We start from the raw sequence: 23545 nt of genomic DNA, 5'->3' as shown, positions 1-23545 counted from the left end.
TGTATAGCTTTTATTTTCTCCAACTCACTTCCCACTAGGCTTCTGAATCTATGAAGGGCTAACAGGGAATGGACCTCCTTGATGTATATCACAAATGTTTGTGTATGTCTCTTATGCATTAATCACACTGCCAAAAACCCAATTGTTTGTCCTTGATATCATCAGTATTTGTCCTTTTTTGCTTATTTAACTATTTTGTCATTTTTTTCTTAAATTTACTATATATTTTAAATATATCTAAATATATACTTTCATTATAAACCAATATATATTCATTAAAAAATATATAAGCTAGTCACAGGGGGTCAGATACTGCATGATTCCATTTACATAGGAATCTAAAATGGTCAAACACATAGAAGCATAGAATAGGATGGTATTTGGGGGCAAGGGGAAATGGGGAGTTGTTATTCAATGTGTACAACATTTCATTTATTCAAGATGATTAAGTTCTAGAGATCTTTACAGTGTTGTACCTATAGTTAATAATACCATAGTATACACTTAAAATTTTAAGAGGGTAGTTCTTATGTTAAATGTTCTTAGAATTATAAAAAAAGCAAATATCATATATAAAAGTGTATACATAGATAAAAAATGGAAAAAAACACATAATTCTGTCATTTTCTCTATGCTTTTTTAGCAATCATTTTACAAACCATATTTTAAAAGACGTGATCACAAAATGTACAGATTTTTATTTGGTACTTTTCTATGTTTTTCTGTTTCTACATAGTCATAATAGCTTACTTTTTGTACTGAATGCTAGATTGGAGGGATGTTTTATTATTATCTCTCCTACGAAGGCACATAATGGGTAAGAAGCTATCTGTTTGGACCACCCGGGGTGGAATTCTGATTCCGCATTTATTACCTGTGGGATCATGGGAAGTTTTGTTATTTACTCATGTTTTGGTTTCCTTACCTTAAAAACAAAACAACAAACAAACAAACAATCAAAAAAAAACAAACAAAAAAACCAGTATCCACATCCTAGGTTTTGTTGTGAGACTTAAAAGAGTTGTTAAATGACAAAGATTTCCAACAGTGCTGGATATACAGTACGCCCTCAATTCATGTAAGCTAGCATTATTATAATTGGACTTGCATGTGGTTTCAATATTCAACAATTGTCAGTGCAATTCCCTCATGAAAAAAAATAAGAGACTTACATATTTATGTTAGGTATTTGATTAAATATTAGATTTCCTTAGATTTTTTTGCATATAAATAATAATAATATTTTTTTTAATGCAGGGACTAAGGGAGCTTTGGTAGATACCTACTGTCTTCTAAAAATGCATGCAAAACCCCAAAACACCTACTTGTGGTTTTATGTAATGGGATTACTGAAAGTATCTTCATAAAGTCCTATTAACATTTTAAATAAATATTCCTTGAAATTAGTCCTCTGTATCATAACAACTCACCTTTCATCCAATAACTTTCCAAATATGTTTTGTAGATACACAAAGTATATTGAGTAAAGAACAAGAAAACTTTTGAACAATCATAACTTAGGTCATACAATATGTGAAATAATGCTCAACTTCTAAATCACTCAGATTCTCATTCACAGCTGTGGAATCTTGTTTTACATGAATTCCTAATAGCCTTTTCTGAGTCACCAGTAGAATAAAAGCAAAATAAAATAAGCTTAAAAAAATAAAGTAACTTAAAACTAAATTGAATTAAATTAAATTAAATGGAAATATAAACTAACAGTTTCAATGAGAGTAGTAAAATTTGCCAGCATACAGCCAGGCATAACAGAAAAATATGAAAAATATCCACAAAACCAAAACATAAGAACTACAAACACAGCATAGTGTAAGGTCATTTAGCATAATGGCAAACAGCCTTACATTTACTCAATATGCCCTGGGGGCATTGCTGTATTAGATCACAAGACAATAATTTAAATTCTGACTGAATCATCAATGACAGTTTAAATGGTCTTCAATGTGTTCTCTTTATACAAACAGGAAGGCAAAAAATAAATTTCAAAAATGTATGACAAAAAATGGGTGTGATTTTAAGTGCCTTTGTTTAAGAGTAAAATAAAATATCATAAAACAAATTATTCTCAATTGACTCACTCACAGAAGGTTTGCATTTTGTTTCGGAGAGCCATGGATAAGTGAAGTTCTGTCTCTATTTCCCTTCGGGGTCTTCACAGACACATTGACTAGGGGAAGCAAAGATAGAAAGGGAAGCCTATACAGGACAGTTGTTGCAATGAACCAGGATCCCAGCAACCTGTCCTCTGTCATAACCTAGAATTGTGTAATGAAAGAAATTCACCTTTAGAAATTAAACATATATTGTACTTACTCCATATGTCCCATTTTTTTTTTCTTTTTACATTTTAGAATTAATGGTGCAATTGATAGAATACATTTCTTTCTGCCATGTATTTTAAATTTAAAAAAATGTTAACACTGTATTTTCTAAATTTGTATTTTTTTTCTTTTTGTTTGTTCATTGTGGAATATCCCAATTCTATTAAGGGAAGGCTATTCTCTTAAGAGCCTATCATTCCACAGAAACCATAGCAGCTTAGTGAAGAAGAGACTAGAACTATTGGTTCTATATTCTGCTCCATTAAGCAAGGCATGACTGTAATGAAACACTCAGCTGTATAATTTATTCAGTGAAAAGAATATTATGGTTATATTTGCCCATTTCAGCCACATTACAATTATAATTATCAGCCCCTTCCAATGTGTATGTTAGAAATTATGTCTTTCATAAAATATGTTTGTAATACGTTTCATTCATGCCTCCAGATATAGTAGTAGATTGTTTAAAAATCTGAGTAAAACATAAAAAGTTCCTGATGTTTATTAGTTTATTTTGTATTTAATTGAAGCCAGGTGCTAAAGACAATCTCTCAGTAATGTAATGAAGATGTAAAACTGTTTATTATTTGCACATATATGTTTAACATAATTAAGAAACTACAAAAACAGAACACATTTTACCTATAGATATTTATTTGGTTGTTAAGATAGTGAGTAGGATTTGGATTTCTTTTTTCCCTTTAAATGCCATTTCTTAAATTGCCTGAAAATACTGCCTGACAAAAGTGCTCTGGCTAATACTGTAATTTAGAAGAGCATTGAAATGTGCCCTCAGCTAGGAAAGTCACAGGTTCTTGGTTCTCCTGTTATTCGTGCAATAGGGAGTTTATAATGGAAATGACAACAGACCATTAACTATAGCACTGCTTGCGGGCATTGATATAAATATCATTACAGATTAAAGACCTCTGCAAGAATTTAGTCAAGTAGGATTAGCAAATAAACTATTAGAGCTGAAGATTAAATTGTGATAGACCAAATAAAGTAAATTTCCTGCTATATTCTCAATTTGTTTCCCAGAGTGGCAACAATTCCTCCTGGTTCAGAAAATGCCTTGTAAAAGAGTGAGTCCTGTGGCTAGAAAGTGCAGCCAAGAGGTATGGAAGGAAACCTAAGGTTCTGGTTGATGATAAGAAGATGGGAGCAGAGACTTTGGTCTCATTGTGTTTCAGCTGTGGCTCACAATCCTTAAATGGTCTGGAGAAGGTTCAATTTAATTGCTGTGCATCCACAATCCTCAGCAATACAAACTTGACATTCTAATGTTTTGGACTTCATGGTCTTGTCAGATTTCATGTTTCTCTATGCTTTGAAATCATCTGTGGTTATAAGGTAGTTATAAGGAGCTCAAAATTACAAAGATTTTTAGTAGATATTTATAAGGCTTACCTACTTGATACACAAGGATATAGTTATACAAGTCTGAGTACTGGCATGTGTGTGAAAGCATGTATTTGTGAATATGTATGTATGTTCCCTCAAGAAAATATATTTTTTATCTTTGTTAGGCTTCCTGTATTCATTGGTTTTGTTTTTATGGATGTCATGACCCATGCAAGCAATGGCATTTTCATCTTATTATTGGCAGGTAAAAAATAAAATTGCACCCATGCTCACCTTCACATTTATAGGTATTCAATGCATTAGAGACTTTATAGGCTTCCATTTATATGCTTTGGTTTCATGTGCTGAATTTCTACCTACTTCCAAATTATGCTATCATACAGTTATCTCTGTAAATACATCAAATCACTCTACAGAGAAAAATAAATTAATAATGTTAATTTATACATTCATTTATTCTTTCTTTCTGTCATTCATTTTATTCAGATGTTCAGAGTGTGCACATATTATAGCTTTGAAACAAAGTCCCAGGTCAGCTCTACTTTCTTTCAAAAAAAGACTATGAATCAAGAAGAAAGAATGGCACTAATATACTAGAGCTTGTGCAGGAAAATTAGCAGCTTCCTTGGGTCACCCCCTTCCAGAGAAGAAATTGAAAGCAAGGGAAGATTCTTACATAGCAATACCATATTGAGATATGAACTGATGGATGAAATCAAATATACCACTCAGAGCACTACTTGTTTTTTTTTTTTTTTCTTTTTCTCAAAAACATATAAAAGGAAGTAAAAATTCTGAGGTCAAAGTCAGTTACCAGAAATCTACAATAGTAAAAAAGAGCTGTAATAGGAAAGCTCAGAACAGATGGGTATCATGGTAAAAAGAACAAAACAAAACAAAACAAAATTAAAAAGCTGGTTCTTGACTGTAAGTTCTGGCAAGACTACCGAGAATCAGACAACAAACAAATCCAAACAAAAATTCATGCAAGATTTATGGTGCCCAACATCAGGCTAGAATTGGTGGTGGGGACAAGAAACCAGTGATGGATGCAAGACAGACAACAACAGGTCACACTAAGGCTCCACCTTTAGTGAAAAATGCCAAGAAGTTAGACTGAGAGTGGGTGCTGCAGGAACATGGGATGTTCCCCTCCAGCATAAGGAGCTGTGGCTTCCATGTGGAAACATTTGGGAATAGTATGTGCTTTGATTTTATGCTGGGAAAGAAGTTTTGAGGAAATTAAATCCTTTTGCTTCTGACTAAAAGCATATTTTTGTTAATCTTAGAGTGTCAGAGGTTCATTCATATGTTAACTTACTGATAGAAGCACAATATACCTACGATTGCCATATAAATAATGTAAGTATTCAGATTTCTATTAGTAAAAAAACCCCACATGATATAATGTTTGCTATATTCCAGGCATCGTTCTAAGCACTTTACCAAAATTTAACACATTTAAATCTTGTAATAATGATATAAGGTTGATACTATTAACATCCTCATTTCCCAGATGCAGAGCTTAAGGCCCAGACCCTCACTATTAGACTATTGAGCAAGAATACCCAGGCAATATGGTTTTGTATACCTAATAAGTCATTTCTGATGGCTGCTGGCAATAGTGCACTCAAGTACACAATTATAAGATGGCTTCTAGATTCCTGGAATGCTTAGGACTCAGGTTAGGCATTCTGCAGAGCAATGGTGGGTCAGGTCTAGGAGAATTTGGAATATGTACAGTGTCCTTTAAGTTTGGCTCAGAATCTCATGTACTTACAGATGTAAGGAATAAAATCTGTTGTACGTTCACAAAACATATTCAATATATGGTAATAAAAGGTCAGTTAGATGATTAATTAGAGAGATAATAGTACTTAATTGAAAGGTGCTGCGACAAGTTTTCATGAAGTAAGTCTAGAAGCAATATCTGTTTTTCATTATACTCCACTGATTTATAAACTATGCCATATTTCTTCTGTCATGGATATATGTTTAGAAAAAAAAGTGAAGATGGATGAATAGGACAATGAAATGTCCTATCTGTATGAAATATATCTGTATTTGTAGGAAGAGGGATTCTACTTCTCTCATTGCTTTGCTATGCTTTTGTTTTTTGTAGTTTAATCATTCATAATGTCATGAAAATACTATAAGTATACACCCAAATACTTAATTTCTATTTTTAAAGTGCTGTTTTGAATTTATGTTCTGAGTCAAGTTTATTTAGACATCTTGAGAAAAAATCAGCTAGCAAAGAAAATCATTATAATTAAAATTATCTATGAACAAAAGAGTTTATAGTCAAGATCGTACTGGAAGGAGGAAGGCACTGCCAAGTATTTGGAGACTATGTTGGTGTATTATACAGAATAGGCCAGGCCATGAAACTGTAACAAGTCAGCCCCAAAGTATTATTAGTTTAATCCTATAAACACTTATTGCTTATTTACATAAGATAGAAGGTCTGGTGGACTTCCTTCATCTTACAGCTATACTATCTGAACAATCTGCCCTCTGACATTGCTGTGACCTGGGAATACAGTGGTGGAGAAAGCACACCAATTCTTAAATATTCTCAGATTGGAAATAAACACATTGTTTATACTCTAAGTCCATTGGTTACAACTAGTCATAAAACACGAAATTAATTTCAAGGGATTATGAGAAATACAGGGGAGCATATGGAGACATTTGAAATATTAAAGAATTAATTTTCTATTACAAAATGATATTAAAAGGAGTAAGAGTCTAATACATTAGAATAAAAAAGATGAAAATAGAACATATTTATTTTTAAAGCCTGGGTGGCTCAGTCACTTAAGAATCCAACTTTGGTTCAGGTTATGATCTCATGGTTCATTGAGTTCCAGCCCCACATCGGGCTCTGTGCTGACAGCTCAGAGCCCAGAGCCTGCTTCGGGTGCAGGCTCCCTCTCTCTTTGCCCCTCTCCTACTCATGTTCTGTCTCTCTCTCTCTCTCTCAAAAATAAACAAACATGAAGAAAAAGACAGTACCTTATAATGATGCTACCTGCTTATATATTTTAAAAGTGAAAGTTAATAAAAACTAATATGCTATATATGTGTCAACCATACTTTGGCAGAAATAATATAAGTGAAATTCAAGAGGGCTAGAAATAAGGAAAACAGGCAGACTCAAAGGAGTAAATGAGGGGAGAGGGAGTGGCGTAAGTAAAAATATTAGAACATGAACAGATTAGCTTGCTTTAGCAATCGTTAAAATTATTGTTGACTCAGGTGTTGAACTACCAACTTAGAATTCTCCTTAGCTTAGAAATTATTGCTGATAGAGAAATGTGAGGAGTTGAAACTAAGCCAGCTATGATATAACAAAAGTTGCAAAGCAAGTGGGCAAACATATCCTACTACCATAATCAAGGCCCCACTACTCTCCCAGAAGTAACTCTATTTTAATAAAAAGCAAAAATAAGGAAATAAATGGTCCCTCTTTTTTTAAACATCAAAAGTAGGTCTATCTAACCAATAAACTGGTGTACCAGGTACCAGATGATTGAGAAACCACCTCTGGAATATTATCAGGAGTAGTGATTCTTACTGTATAGTACTGCAGATAAACACTGAAGTTGGGAAGGATTCATTATGAAGACATAGCAGGGCACACATCTTAAGTCTACCAAATAGATATGTACACATGGACAAACTACTTAAACACACTGACCTTCATTAAACTTCCCTTTAAAGTAAAGATAACTTATAGCTATCAAGTAAATTCCTTGTTGAAATTTTAAGAGATAATGTATGTAAATTTCCTAGGTCAGTGCTTGTGTATAAAAGACATTAAAAAAATTGTGGTTTTGGGGGCTGCTGGGTGGCTTAGTCGGTTGAGCGTCTGACTCTTAATTTTGGCTCAGGTTATGATTCCAGGCTCATGGGATCAAGGCCTGCACCGGGCTCTGCACTGATTGTGGAGCCTGTTTAAGATTCTCTCTATCTCTCCCTCTGCCCCTTTCCTCACCATCTCTAAATAAAAGGTAAATAAAAAAATTTTTTAATAAATTAAAAAAATAAATTTAATTAAAACATAGTGGTTTTCTATATAGCAGGCATTAAGATAATAAAAATCAAAGGTAAAACTGTGTAAGGGTGCACACTGGGTGTGCATTTCAGTAATAAAACCCTCCCCAGATATTTCCTCCCCCCCACCCCCCCCCCCCCCCCCAGTTCCTACAAACATACAAGTGTGACTGAGTGGAAAAGTACTCCTTTTTGGGAGGCAAACACATGACAGGACCACGCATAATGAAATTGCCCATACAGAGCTCAAGGGGAAAACTGAAGTTAGAAAGAGCAATTTTTTTTCTAGCCTAGAAAAAATGTATATATATATCCCTCAAGCTGAAGCAGAGCATCAAGTTTATTGATTATGTATTAATTGACCATTGAGAAAATTAGCTAATCTTGGGACTTAATCATTTAGGTTTAAAAATGACATCATTCATTTCAGCAAAGAAATAGAAAAATGCATTCTTAGATTGAATACATCTTTTGCAGTATTTATAAAATGTCAAGATCTGGTGGAAATAAGCTTTAAGACATCAATAGTCTTGATGTCATTCATGATTTTATTTGAAAATCAATTCTACATATTGATATAAATTTATCATGAATAAAAATTAATTACTGAATCATTGGTTTTTCAATTTTTAATTAAATATGCATTTTGGATATTTGTATAAAAATAAATTGTAAGGATTAATTTATAACTAAAATGAGAATCTTTAGTTATAATACTATATATTTAAAAGTTTAAAATCAAAACCTATTCAGTAATAACTTGTTCCTAATATACGATTATAAATACCTATATTTAAACAATATCTAATTAAAATAAATTAATATACTATTTAAAAATTGTATACCAATTTTGTGGCTTAATTTCTGTGTTAACAGAATATCTATTTACATTGAAGAGCTTTTACCAGTGTGAAAATAAAATAAAATGCTAAAGCTGCAACCTGTGCTCTCTTCCAGTTTTATTTATATACAACAACAATTCTTTGGGTTGATAAGGTTCAGTAACTTTGCCTCCAAATATTTACACGTGGATAAACTGATAATGGAATAAGCAAGGAGCATCCCCATGTGATTTCTCTAGAAACAGTACAATATTGTGTGGGAAAGTTCAGGGCACTTTCAGTTTAGAAAGGGTCACCTTAAAACTTCCTGAGAACTTGGTTTCAATTTTCTAAAAATTGACTATTTTTTTTTTTTAAGATCAGTCTAAGGGAGTGAGAGAAGGGTCTATTCTATACAAAGTGCTAAAAACCTCAGGAATGACTTAAAAATGGTCCAGTGCCTCACCTCTACTTAACACTCTGAATGCTCCTGATCAGAATAATCACTGGTGGAGAAAGTAAATGAATGTTCAATTTTCTATGTCCTTCTCCAATCCTAAATCCCATTCTTAATAACCATCATTACTTAGGCTAATATTTCATAGGGTAGGTATTGGATAACCAAACTTAACTCTCCTCCTAAAACCAGGTTACAGTTCTTAAATTGGGAAGCATGACCTTTAGTCCTTGACATTATTAGACAGAAAAAAAAAAACCCAACAAAAAAACAACACTTGTCAGAGGAAATGTGATGGTGAGTTTTATATGTCAGCCTGGATAAGCTATAATACTGTTATTTAATCAAGCCCTAATCTAGGTGTTTCTATGAAGGTATTTTATAGATGTGGTTCACATCTGCATCTTTTACATATAGGAAATTACCTTCAATGACGATGAGCCTCATCCAATCGATTGATGGCCTTAAGAGCAAAACCAAGGTTTTCAGGGAAGAAGAAATTCTATCCCAAGACCACAACATCAGCTCCTTAGTGAGTTTCCAATTTGTCAGTCTGCCCTACAAAGCTTAAAATTCCCAAACGCTGAAATCATGAGACATTTTCTTAAAATAAATTTCCCTTGATAGATGACAAAATAGATAATAAATGATTAGATAGATAGATGATACGTAGAGAGATTTAATACAGAAAAATATAAATACAGAAAAAATATAAAGACAGGTATAGATATAGATATCCTATTAATTCTGTTTCTCTGGAGATGGCAGACTATTGTTTTTTTTTTCCTTTTCATTTAGTTATTTTCTTGGAACAATTTTCATATACCTGCTTTCATAACTAAGATCTGACCTAACTCTGGTTTTACCAAACTCCTCTGACTTCTGAGTCTCACCAGGATTTTTTCTATGGGAAAATTAAAACATTGAGTAATTAATCAACTTGCCACATTTTTACAACTAGCAATAGCAAAACATATTTCTAATTCAAGACAGTACTGAGAACATGTAAGTGAGAATAAATATATAAAAAAAAGAGTAAGTATATCAATAGCAATTCTAGTTACAGGAATAGACAAAATCTGTGACCAGAGATATTGATCAATTTCCCAAATACGGAATTTCCCAAGTAGAAAATATTGAAAGGTAAACAAAAATAGATGTTCCAAAAGAGACCATGTATAGCAGAAATCTGAAGTAAATATGGGAAGTTTTGATGAGACTTGTAAGGTACTAAGAGCAGGAATTGGCTTAATATTCAGCAGAGAGAGTAATTAATTGACACTTACAATAAAGCAAGACTTCCCCCTTTCAGTCTCTATCTCTTACTTTTATGTTTTTATCAAGCTTTTAGAAATTTTTCTTTAAACTTGGAGTTGTAAAACTTTATGAGATATTTAATACTTTTCCTTTTATCCTGTTCAATATTCCTACATTTAAAAAGTTTAAAAGATAAATTTAAGGTGTTCTCCTAAGAGTAGAACCAAAAGAAAAAGGACATAGCCAAAGAAAGAAAGAGAAAAATCAATATATTAGTTTTGGTCGAGGAAGTCCAATTTCCTATTAAAAGAGGTTCAAATATTAAAAAAAGGAAAATGAAGGAGAGGGGAAAATTATCAAGGAATTAATACAGGAAAATTTCACAAAAGTAAAAGCCACAGGCCCTACAAGAGTAGTACATTTACTAAAAAAAGACTCCCAACTAGGCACACCATCATAAAATTTTTAACACCAAAGGTAAAAGTTTTCAGAAAAAAAATATATATATAATATATCAGCAATCAGAAAGGCACTAGACCTAAACGGCAACTCAGGAGGCTAAAATAATGGAGAAATAATTTCAGTATTTGAAGGGAAAATAATTTTCCACCTAGAATTATGTGTAAGCCAACTAATCAATTAAGTATAAAGGCATAATTAAGATACTGAGGAAATATAAGAAGTTATAAAAGTTTTCTCCCACATACTCTTATAGGAATTGTTAATGTTCTCTAAATGACATGAACATATGCCAAGAAAGATGAAAGTCTAATAACAGTGGATTCAACACAGTAATAGAAACACGGCAGCTTTGTAGACTTGGGGAGCAAACCAGATAGCAGAAGGAAGACTCAGGGTTTTAGGATTGCAGTCTCTTGGGAAAAAAAGCAGGAAACTCAATAAAATATCTTGTATAGGCACATTTTTGAAAAAAATATCTTGTATAGTCATGAAGGATATGTGAATTTCAAGATATGTAAGACAAAATGAAGAAAAGAATATAATACTCAAGTAATAAAGGAAATGTGATCATAATATACTAATTCACTGCAGTACACTAAATTAATGAAATTGAAAGGATATAAATATCCATTATTAATTAAATTAAAAACAGTGATCAAACTATATAGAGAAGAAAGGGTAAGAGGAAATGAAAATTTGATTTAACTACACTAAAGTTCACCATTATAACAGAAAGTCATGGTAACATATTATATTAGTGAATCATACATATTTATATACACATATGTATAGTGTGTATGTGTACACACACACACACACAGACACACAAACACACTGGTGCAGAATCTATACACAAAATTATATATATTATATATACATATATCTTTGATTTCAAGCTAAACTCTGCCTATCTTAGTTGTGTGACCTTAGAGTATATTGAGTAAATTTCTAACCTTCATCGTCTTCACTATAAGAATCGACTTCAGAGGGTTCAAATAAATTTGACATAATTAACATAACATATCTGCAAACTGCCTGACATTTGAATTCTCAATAAACATTAATTTCCAGTCAGTAGTAGTTTTATAATTTTTTTTAAATTTGTATATTATGTTCATCCAATGTATTTGTCTATCATAAAGATTTACTCAAACTTTCTGGTATACTACTAGATCCTTTTATTTTTGCTGCCCAGCATATTATGGTCTTACTCTTGTTGTTATTATGCCATTTCAGTTGAATCTTCACAGAGGAAGAAAATTATATACACTAAAATTCAAGGTCCCTTCTCCAAACAAACAGGTGATTATTCAAATAAATAAATAAATAAATAAATAAATAAATAAATAAATAAATACACACACACACACACACACACACACACACACACACACACAATACTGCAATCATAAAATCAGTTGAAGATGGAAATTTATCACTATTTAAGCCCATATTTAGACAAGCATTTATCTGACTTTAAATTCAATACATTTAATATTATACTACTTTAGGATTTAATAACTTTTTAGCATGTAAGACAAATAGCAGACCTTTTGGAGCAATTATTTTGTTTCAGACTAAAAATGATCACAAGCATATATAAAAACATAATTTGTGGGAGAGAGAAAATAAGCTTTTTCAGAATTACTGTATTCAGTGTAAATATTGTGTTCTGATGTCATAGAATATGCATAGTAAGGCTTTACATCTTTCAATCCACTACTGAAAATATTCTGATATTCAATAAAATTCAGTGATTCTAAATTTTTCCCTGTATCTTTACAAGATGTTACAATGTCCTGAATATGCAAAAACAGAGTGCCGAATATAATCTATGTTATTAAAATGTTCTTCTTCGATTTTACTTAAAGTGGAAAAATCAACTTTGTTGGTAGTAGAGAAAATCAAACATTAAGAAAGTAGGGTCAGTAACTGATGCTGCCCAATGTATTTACACATCATTGGACTTTCGTGTAATAAGACGTTTTATTTTTCAATACACTAGTTCAATGCTGTGGAAAAAAACTATCAGTATAAACATGAAAAATATTTTTGTTAAATTAAAGTTATTCAGATTCTTAGATTATGTTGCTGTCCAATTTTTATACAGTAAAAATTTAGGTGAAACTTTGGGAACAAAAGTTCACTAAGATGGAGTTACTATTTCCTTTTGGTCATTTTTTTTTCCTAAAACAGTTGGAGAAGAGAAACATTTTAATAAAATATATGTAAGCTGATACCCTCAAAATCTTCAAGTTCCTCAAACTGTGTGATTTCTCCATAAACTCATTATAGAAGAATGATTCAAGATACAGTTATCCATTCAAAAATACAAATTGCCCTAAAAAAAATAACAAACTAGTTTCCAGCTGCAGATATGCAAAAGTTCGTAGACACCATGATGAACAATCTTAATAAGCAGACCATAAGGCAATACATTAAATCTCTCTAGCACGCCTTTCACATTCTGAATTCCATTCCTTTCTCCTTACTTAGATTAACTGCTACTCATATTTACTGAAACAAAACCCCTCCTTCAAGTCTCAGTTAAAATTCCAGTGCCTTCTCTAAATAAGTCAGTCCAATAAATTCCCTTTTTCAAGTACCTTAGGTACTTATTGTCTTTATTACTTGGACATTTTAGATTTTCTGCCTTAGGTAGCTGTTGTTTGTGTGTGTTTTACATCTCCAGTTAGGGCTCATACTCCTGGAAGAGAAAGCCTAGTTATCTGTCACTGCAATGCTAACTATCAACCCTTCCCATCCTCACAGAGAAACATGTATTATTAACCAGAAAGCCATACAAATAATAAGTACTTCATAATTTTCTTTAAAGAACATAATCTAATTATGCCTTAATAGATAAACTGTGTATTTGTTGATCAACATGACAAATGTGTATAAGGACCAAGAAGATAAAGTAGGGTTTTTAGAGATTCATTCATTCATTCATTCATTCATTCATTCATTTATTAATGTCATTTATTAATGTCATGAAGTAGCTTTAATAAAAAAAAAATCTCTTTGATTCCTATTCCAATTTGAATGTGTGTTATATGAGTTCTTCAAACTGAGAAAATATGAACAGAGCAATTTTCTATATTCAAGGAATTTGTTTCTGCTAGATATAGAATGAATAGCATCAGATTTAGAATATCTTGAACATACAGTGATGCCCTTCCTGGAAAAGAATAGTAACTTTGAGGAATAAAGCAGTGAACATAGTAGAGCTCCACTAACATCCCTTCGCTTGGAGGCATGAGGACAGAAGGCACTCGTACATCAAATCAAGAGGAACAAATCAAAAGAAATATATAGATTCAGCAGCAACTCTACCAAGAAAGTCAGAAACGAGAAGCTACACTCTTTGCATAATCTAAACTTGAAATTGTTCCTGGTTAATAATTTTCTGACACAACCATAACAGGCAAAAAGTAAACACACTGCTAAATCTGTGTTCTAAGGATGACTACCATGTTTACACACAGTGAAAATAGTCATCTACCAAAGTAAGAAAGTCATGCCAAACACAGTGGGGAAAAACCTAGAAGAGAAGACACTTTCCAGTCAAACTACATGAGCATTAGCCACCTTACCTTTACCCTTAAAGCTACTGGATATATGAAGCAGATAAGTCAACTACAGAAAATCGAATCTTTTTCCTCTTCGTTTGTCTGGATCTGAAAGATATAAACAGAATTCATATCATTTCAAACATGCATATCAGGGGATCAAAATAAAGTAAGTAACAGGAAAAAAGAATTCAAGAGCTCTATGAAAACTCTGTATTTTAAAAGAAACCACTCTGAAAGACAATTGTAAACAATGCTATAATAAGAAATAACTTTAAAAAATGTTTTATACAAGTTCTCAAAACACTTCAATAAAATTTATGCAAGACTAATGATTTTCTGATTAGGAAATAGAAAAGACAGAGTATGACCTATGACTGCTTAAATAAAAACCACAAAGGAGATGAGATCATCAGATTGAATATTAAGTAAAATAAAATTAATAAAATAAATAATAAGGGAAAAAAAGAATACTGAGTAAGATGGAGCAAGGCTGACAGAAGGAGGGAAGAAAGCTGACAGGCTGTAAAATGGTAGATTAATAATTTTTAAATTAATAATTAAATATTTTTCTATATTAAAGACTTGAATTTAAGTATAGAAAGAGTTCCTAGAGGACTGGCCAACATTAGTTAAAAGATACCAGAACTTAGATATGCCTTTGTAAAAGTGTTGCAAGTTTAAAGGACTTAAAAATACTCTCTATGAGCTTCTAGGAAAAAAAAAAGTTTAGTACCTAAGAGAAGAGAAAAATATCTGGCTGACTTCAAACTCAAAGTAAATAAGACTGCCAAAAGATAATGCAGATTGTAAAACAAAATTTCTAGGTATAACCTATCTGACTTTTACTCAGAAAGGCAAAAACAAAAATAATTTTTAAAAGTTGTTCTTATCTTAGATAATTATAACATATGCCATCTACATTTTATTTAGACAAAACAAGTACTAAATGATACGCTCCAAATAACTGAAAGATTATTTAAAATCCTAGAATGGAATTTTTATAATAAAAGAACCAGTAATATTCAATGTAACCAATAAAATATAGATACAATGACTTTAATAAGATAATAAAACTTCATCCAAATATCAAAAATAACTATTATAGAAATTTCATTTGAAATAATATTAACAGTGATGATGCTACCAAGTTATAATTCTATTTAAGCAAAACCTCAACAGAGAATAAAAGAACACAAAACTGTTGTACCTGCAGCAAACAGAATATAAAAAGAACTAAAATATGACACTAAACCAAGATACTGACTATAAAATCAAATTATCAAAAGATATGTAAGATGTGGGAAAATCCTCAAAATAAAGTAAGGAACAAAATCAACTTCTAAAATGGGACAAACACATAATTACCAAATTCATATACATACGGATGCTTACAAAATGTTAGCCACTCACTTTGAATGGTAGACTATGAGTCTTTAACATTTTCTTTTTTGTACACTTGCATATTTTACTAGTTTCAAAATAAATACATAGTCCTGTAATCTGAAGAGTTTTAATAAAAAACATGTTCTTATAGTCATATCGATAAAATCAAACATACCTATGATGAATTGTTTTTGTCTCTTTAATGGTTAGAAATTAGATTATTACATGGTCTAATGGATACATTATTATTATTATTATTATTATTATTATCATTTTAATAAATGGCTCTGTAAGAAATTGTCTTGTTGTCCCAGCTGGGCCTAAGTGATTATTGGCCTGGTGGAGCCTGGTACCAGACACTGATGTGCATTTGTATTAGTGAATATGCTGGTAAGTGGCCTTAGTTGTATTTGCTTTGTTTAGGTATAAATGCAGGAAATTAAACACAAGAGGCAAATAAAAATGTCCAAAGAAATGAAGAATGAAAGACACTATGCTGGCTCATGGGAGAAAGGGGTACAGGTAGGATCCTATGCTTTTTTTCAAGCTTGTTAGATACAGCAGTAAGAGTACTACCTGGAGGGGCGCCTGGGTGGCTCAGGCGGTTAAGCGTCCAACTTCAGCTCAGGTCACCATCTCACGTTCCATGAGTTTGAGCCCTGCGTCGGGCTCTGGGCTGATGGCTCAGAGCCTGGAGCCTGCTTCCGATTCTGTGTCTCCCTCTCTCTCTGCCCCTCCCCCATTCATGCTCTGTCTCTCTCTGTCTCAAAAATAAATAAATGTTAAAAAAAATTAAAAAAAAAAAGAGTACTACCTGTAGAACTAGGGGACAAAAATATACCATGGAAGGGAAGACAAGGACTACAGCTTTGCTAATTCTAACACTGGTTTTGGGGCAGCTCGGTCACGCAAAGGTTTTGGGACCACAGGCAGAAGATCACTATGACATGTGCAAAAACAGAAGAGATAGAAACTATCCACAAAACATTTCCATGAATGAAAACAGCAACACGGGATGAGGAAATAATGTCCAGCTGTTTCTTGTGTGCAAATTAGAATAGAAGGGCAAACAATTAGGAAAAACTTTGTGATACCAAACAATCAGAATGGTTCATGAGATGTCCTCTGACACTCCCAATGGTATTCCCTTACTTTTCAATACACTTAGACTAATTGCCCATTGTTAGCAATGGCCAATGCCTTTCTACCTAATTTGACATTGGCCTCCTTCATCAACCTCATTTGTTACCCACTCAATATCCACACTTTCTCCAATACAATTTTGCTTGATCCAATGAAAGTTGTTTTTTGGTTTTTGTTTTGTTTTTAACTTCCTTTCCCTTGCAGTGGTCAGTACTTCTAGATTAACCTTAAAAAAAAAAAAAAAGATGCTGGGCCTTTTATTCTTCCCCTTCTAGCCTTCTAGACTTCAACAGAAATGCTTCTAATATTTAATTGTTGCAGTGTTTCAATGTTTCCAAGGAAACATTAGAAAGTTATGGACTGATCATTTTTTCCCCCATTTTTCAGTTATATTAAGGAAATGGTCAACCACTGCTATTTTGCTAATGGTTAAAACTCAGGAAATTTTTTCATATACCTTTTTGTCATACACCGAGATGGTCATGCACTTTTCTTTTTTGACCTATTCACATGGTTATTTATGTGAGTAGATTTTCTGGTTTTTAGCTATCTTTCCATCATTGGAATGAACACTTTGTGCTTCTAGCTTACCTTTCACTTAGAGCACTTCTAATTGAAATGTTTTGTTTTTTCTTTTTTTCTTTTTTTTTGTTTTGGGTTTTCAATGGGCTCTTTCTTAAAAGAAAGCAGTCTACTGTACCAATGTCTTCATGTCATTTACTTTTGTCATTCAGGTCTAATGTCATCCTCTGAGAAAAAATTTCTCTAAACACATTCATGAAAAATTTCCTAAACACAATCCCATACTCCTCTCTGGAATCACTCTTTATCGACTTGCCCTACTTTATGTAATTCACAATATATCTTGATATCTGCAAATTTATCATGTATGTATCTGTGTACTTTGTTAGAATCTCAATATCCTGCCATGATGAAGGCAGTGACTTAGTCTTACACATTACTATACAATAACACCTTAAACAGTAGCAGGAACTTACTAATATTTCCTTTTTGAGAGAGTGAAAAAGAGAGAGAGAGAGAACAAGCAGGAGAGGGGCAGAGAGAGAGGAAGAAGGAGAAGCCCAAGCAGGCTCCATGCTGCCAGCACAGAGCCCAATGCAGGGCTCGAACCCACAAATGCGAGAACATGACCTGAGCCAAAATCAAGAGTCAGACATTTAACTGACTGAGGCACCCAGACGCCCCAGAAACTTACTAATATTTCAATAAAACACACATACATACCACACACTCACACACACACACACACACACACACACACACACACACACAGAAATAAGCGTACGAGAAGGAAGAAGAGAGGAAGGAAAGAGTGCCAAAAAAGGAATATATAAGGGATTTTTGTGGGTTACTTCAAGAGAAAATGGTGGCCAAAGCTGGGGAAATTCAGCAATCATTGCTAACACTGTCTACTGATGACACCCAGGTGCATATGTGTCAGAAATTTGCCACTTATAGGAGAATTAATAGTTATATAAAGATTATTTGAAGAGATTTATTTAGAATTGATGATGAAAATATATTTGAGGAACAAGAACACTACTGTCCTCTCAAAATAAAATATGGGACTCTTTTCCAGCTTTGTAAATGATATGCTAGCAAAAATATAGTATTTTAGGTATTGGGAGAATGCTATGCTATTATTTGTTTATTTATTTATTTACTTATTTATTTTTACTACACTATTATTTATTAGTAAACTTTCACAATTGTCAAGTTAGCTGGATTACAAACACTATTATCATCATTTTAAATGTATTTAAAGGACTTTCTTGAAGCTACAAATGCAATAGTTCCTGGATAGATGTACTACTCAGAAGTCGGTTTTCTACCACTATTTTAGTCATGGTGCTTCTTAAAAAAAAGCAAAACAAACAAACAAAGACTACTGCATATACTACTTCAAAATTTCTCTCCATAACTCTTAAATTAAGGTCAAGCATTACCACCTTTGTCATTATCATATTAAACTAGTAACAAAAAAAACCAAAATCTGCAGATATAGGGATATATAACATGTGTACTTAATAAATGTGCTAAATTCACTGGTTATATTTATTATTGCTCAAATATTTTATATTTCCTCTAGAATGCATGATTCTTCAGCACTTTTTTTCCTTCTCTGAAACATTAACCATTTGATTAAATTATTACTTCAACTTTAATTTCTCATCTTTTGGCCATTTTATGGACTAAAATGATTTTTATTTAATTATTATAAATTTAATAAATAGGAGCTTAAGTCCTATCCCTAATACAGTTACTGCAGACATGCTGCCTACCTCATGTCAGCTATCCTGACTATGCAGTTACCCTGAAGAAACTCAGTCTGAGAAGTCAGATATTATTTCATCTTGATTTTTTTTTTGTAAGAGTAACTAGGTAGAAATGGCCTGCTTATGGAGCATATTCATATAGGCTCGTATTAAAATTAAATTAAATGCTTTCTAAGAAATTCAATAAATTCCTAAGGCTATAGCTATAGAAATGTGAGAAAAAGCCATAAGAAATGGAGACAGGATATATCTGAAGAATGTCAAAATAACAAAAAGGTGATATATCTGAGTGCAAACAACTCAGTGACTACTTAGAGAACTGAATTTTATTTATTATCATAACTCATATTCTATACCCCTCAAAAAAATATTTTAGGGACACTTTAAATGGCCACTTGACATCGAATGAGACCATCATGCTTATAAAAATAAAATATACAAATACAAACAAAGTTTATGAAAAGAGATAAGTTTTGAATAATTATACACATCTTTAACTTCTGATACTTTGGTTTGCAACTTTTAGGTAATTTTCCTTTACATGGGTAAACCCAGAGATAATATTAAAATAAGAAAAATTTAGTCATCTTTTAATTTGATTGACTCATTTTATACTTCCCTCCCACCGCCACTGGCTATAAAAGAACATTCAAAACTATTGTGAAGTTTCTTACTTGGACAAAATAGATGCATTGTAATTTATAAAAGGAAATTGTCTTCCTCCATGAACAATCACATCCCATTGTTCATAACATTGATAATCATATGTAGTTATGTACAAAAAGCCTGAAAAATACTGTTTTGTGTGTGTGTGTTATTTAAAGCTGCCAATTTGCCTGGGCTTATTAAAATCAAGGCTAAATCATTCCAGTGAGCAAAGTCTTAAAGTTTTAGTTGCATTGTCATAGGCCTAAGAATAAATTAAAATGTAAAACTTGAACTTGAGAGACATTTAAATGATCAAACTAAAGTATTAATGCAGGATAAACCTAATCTTAGCAGTACAGGAATGAGGCTTTACTAGCAAGTCTTTTCTAAGAATCAATAAATGTTAGTGAACAATATTAAGTGATGTGCTTAATAGTCCAACTATTAATATGCTTAACCTGGTTTGCCACCTTGGATAGAAGCAGCCTGATGTATTAAAATAAATGTAAATTAAATGTCTCTTTCCAAGAGTTTTTGTTTTATTATTATTACATACCCATTAGTATCAAACCTGATTTTTTTAAATTAGAACAAATCATTTCTTTCTCATATGGTACAATTTCAGTATAAAAATATTAATATCATAAAATCTGGATAGACCATTCAGACTTAAGCAATCTCCTTGTAATAATATTCCCTGGTAGAAAGAATCCTTACTAACGATCAGTTATTTTTATAGATAGCTTTATACAGTAGAGACAGAGTTAAAGATAAACCTTTACTGTAACTTTTCATTTCATTTAAAAACAGACATAATACTGAACAAAGGTGGTCTAAAAGACTCAAATGTACCACATACTTAAAATGTTTTAAGGGTATCTAGTTGTCTCTTATATTCATTTAAATTTTGAAAATTTTATCCATTATGTGCTTTCAGTTTCCATTACAACTATCAAGACTTAAAATTTTGTGTAGTTCAATTTTTAAAAAAAATGCTTATTGTTGTATATTTTTAATATTTTATACATTTTTGTTTCTATCTTTTTTTTTATTATATTGTAATCTCCTTGAGGTCAGAGTATCTATTTGTTCTACTCCATACCACATACACAAATTCAACCACAGGTAACGAGGTTTATTCTAGGCAATTATACTGGCTCATCAACTCTCTCTGACTCACTGAGGTGGCTGTGTTTTGTTTACCTGGTTCTAACGATCCTTGCTATCTATATTCAGCCTAATTTCTTCTACTATTGGCCCCTTTTTTGTGCTATCTTTATTTTGCTTATTAGATTTTAATTGCATACTTAGGTCTTGGTTCTAATAACTCATTCAACCCTCTTTATATCTTCTACAATCTATATAGTGAAGTTTCAGTGCCTGATCATAACCCAGTCCATTACTCAGCACTTAGGAGACAGGAAGTCAGATTGAGTTATTAAGGGTTAGATAAGTCATACAGGTTACTTCTTATCATCAAGCCTGGTAACATGATTTATTATTGTCCCCATTATAGAAATGGAGAAAGCAAGTTAAGGGATATACATTATACTGACTGAATTATAAAGTGAACATTAATGTAAGCAAAAAAAATTAAAAAGGAGGATAAGAGGGTTAGGGTGAGTTAATATCTTATTCTTCAAAGATGAGGGTCATCACACACTGCCAAAGTTGATTAATCAAACTACGGTCATATAAGCACATTATTTAGAACTATAGAGACAACTACCAGAAACAACAAAAATAAAATTTAATCTGATTCCTTTTGGAAAGAGGGAAAATGGGGAGGAAAGGAGAATGTATATGTGTGTATGTTTGTGGGTGTGCATGTGTGTGTGTGTGTGTGTGTGTGTGTGCAAGAGAGAGAGAGAGAGAGAGAGAGAGAGAGAGAGAGAGAGAGAAAGAGAAAGAGAGATAGGATGAGGCAGACCTTATTGCAACCAACTGGAATGAACACTTCTGTTAAGAATCAGCATCGTTTTGGTGTTTACTCAGGTATATCGAGCCAACTATACAGCAGGGACCAGAACTCAAATTAGTTGACCATCTTCACCTTCTGAAAACTTCAGGAGAGGAAGAAAGAATTAACAATGAAGATAGAACATTAAACATCTAAAGTGCTGTTGTTTAAAGAATGCTCTTGCTACCTTAGCAATTCATACATAAATATGCACAAAACAATCATTGTTAGCCAACAGAGTTAATATTATTGGTTGACTCATCAAGAAACCACCCACACTCAAGAAGTATATTTATAGCACTCACTATTTACTTATTTATTTTCTTTTCAGAAGAATAAACCATGAGGAATCAAATAATCAAGATGGTCTTGAGGTGAAATTGCTAGTTAACGAGCTGTGTTGAATAGTTTCTTCAGCCACAGTTATAAACTGCTTCAAACATGCTGGCTGTTTCAAATGAGCCACACAATGGTAAAATGAAGATAGAAAAAGACACTTTTGAACAAGATATGGGGAACTCTGCTAACGCACTAAATGACATTATGCACAGTTTCTTGATGAGAAAATTTCAACATTTCCTAATTTCTATCACAATTTAACAGTTACAGCAGACCTAGTTTCCTTGAAATTTGTTGTGAGGTTAGTGATGAATTAATTCTACCTGCACTAGATGGAGGATTAAATAACTCATTTTGACTTAAAATAGCTGCAAATTCTATTATGTCTGACTATTAACATTTTTGTCTGCCCAAGAATCTTTATGAACTATTTCCACCACCACCTCTACCCCACAGGATTAAAATTAATGTCAAAGAACAAAATTAACTATTTCTTAGCACACCAAATCTAAATGTATAATAATAAAATATATAATACATGATAAATATATACATATATATCCTTGGAAGGTGTTTTTTAAATTTTTTTAATGTTTTATTTATTTTTGAGAGAGAGAGAGAAACAGAGTGTGAACTGGTGACAAGCAGAGAGACAGGGAGACACAGAATTCAAAGCAGGCTCAACTCTGTGAGCTGTCAGCACACAGCCTGATGTGGGGCCCAAACTCATGAAACTGCGAAATCATGACCTAAGCCAAAGTCAGACGCTTAAACGACTGAGCCACCCAGGTGCCCCAGAAGATACTTTTAATCTTCAGCCTCTTTGGTGAATATTTGATATTCTGTGTAATACTCCTAAATGTAATATCTATAATTTTATTAATATTTTAATTTATCCCCACATCATTTGCCCTAAGGTGGCTGTAGCCTTAATGCTTCACTAAAAATATTCCATAATACTAACAATTGCAGATAAAACGAAATATAAGTATTTCAACATGGTATGCTACCTAATATTTTGGAATAAAAATTATCTCTAGTAGCTACTGAAATACACATAGTAACCCTTTGAATTTTATTGTTTTGATTTTTGAAAATCATAGGAATGTAAGGTGAAGTTTATATATAGGAAGTTGTCATATGGTGCAAACATTCCATAAAGTCTTCTTACCATGTGTTCTTCAGTCTGCATAGTTATTCTACTTAACAGTTTTTTTTAAAGTTTATTTATTTAATCTCTACACCTAATGTGGAGCTCAAACTCACAACACTGAGATCAAGAGTTGTATGTTCTTCTGACTGAGCCAGCTAGACATCCCTCTACTTAATACTTTTTAAAAGTAGATCACAGTATCTCTGCAAATCTGTTACCATAAACTTAGTGCTACACAAACATTGTGACAAATTCCTTATAATTAGAAATTAAACAGTTGTATT

At 32.3% G+C, this 23545-nt stretch overlaps 1 long non-coding RNA gene across 4 annotated transcripts in view; it reads right to left on the bottom strand.

Annotated features, from left to right (window-relative positions):
* LOC123385474 overlaps nucleotides 1-23545 on the bottom strand; it is a 331702-nt gene that overhangs the window by 294464 nt on the left and 13693 nt on the right. For all 4 annotated transcript variants that reach the window (XR_006598053.1, XR_006598051.1, XR_006598052.1 and 1 more), the window contains exon 3: nucleotides 14360-14443. This is a non-coding gene — a long non-coding RNA (uncharacterized LOC123385474). The remainder of the gene's footprint in view (nucleotides 1-14359; nucleotides 14444-23545) is intronic.

This window comes from Felis catus, chromosome B2 (assembly GCF_018350175.1).
Source record: "Felis catus isolate Fca126 chromosome B2, F.catus_Fca126_mat1.0, whole genome shotgun sequence".
Taxonomy (NCBI): Eukaryota; Metazoa; Chordata; class Mammalia; order Carnivora; family Felidae; genus Felis; species Felis catus.
Note: the sequence above shows the minus strand (reverse complement) of the source record. Positions and strands in the feature narration are given on the sequence as shown.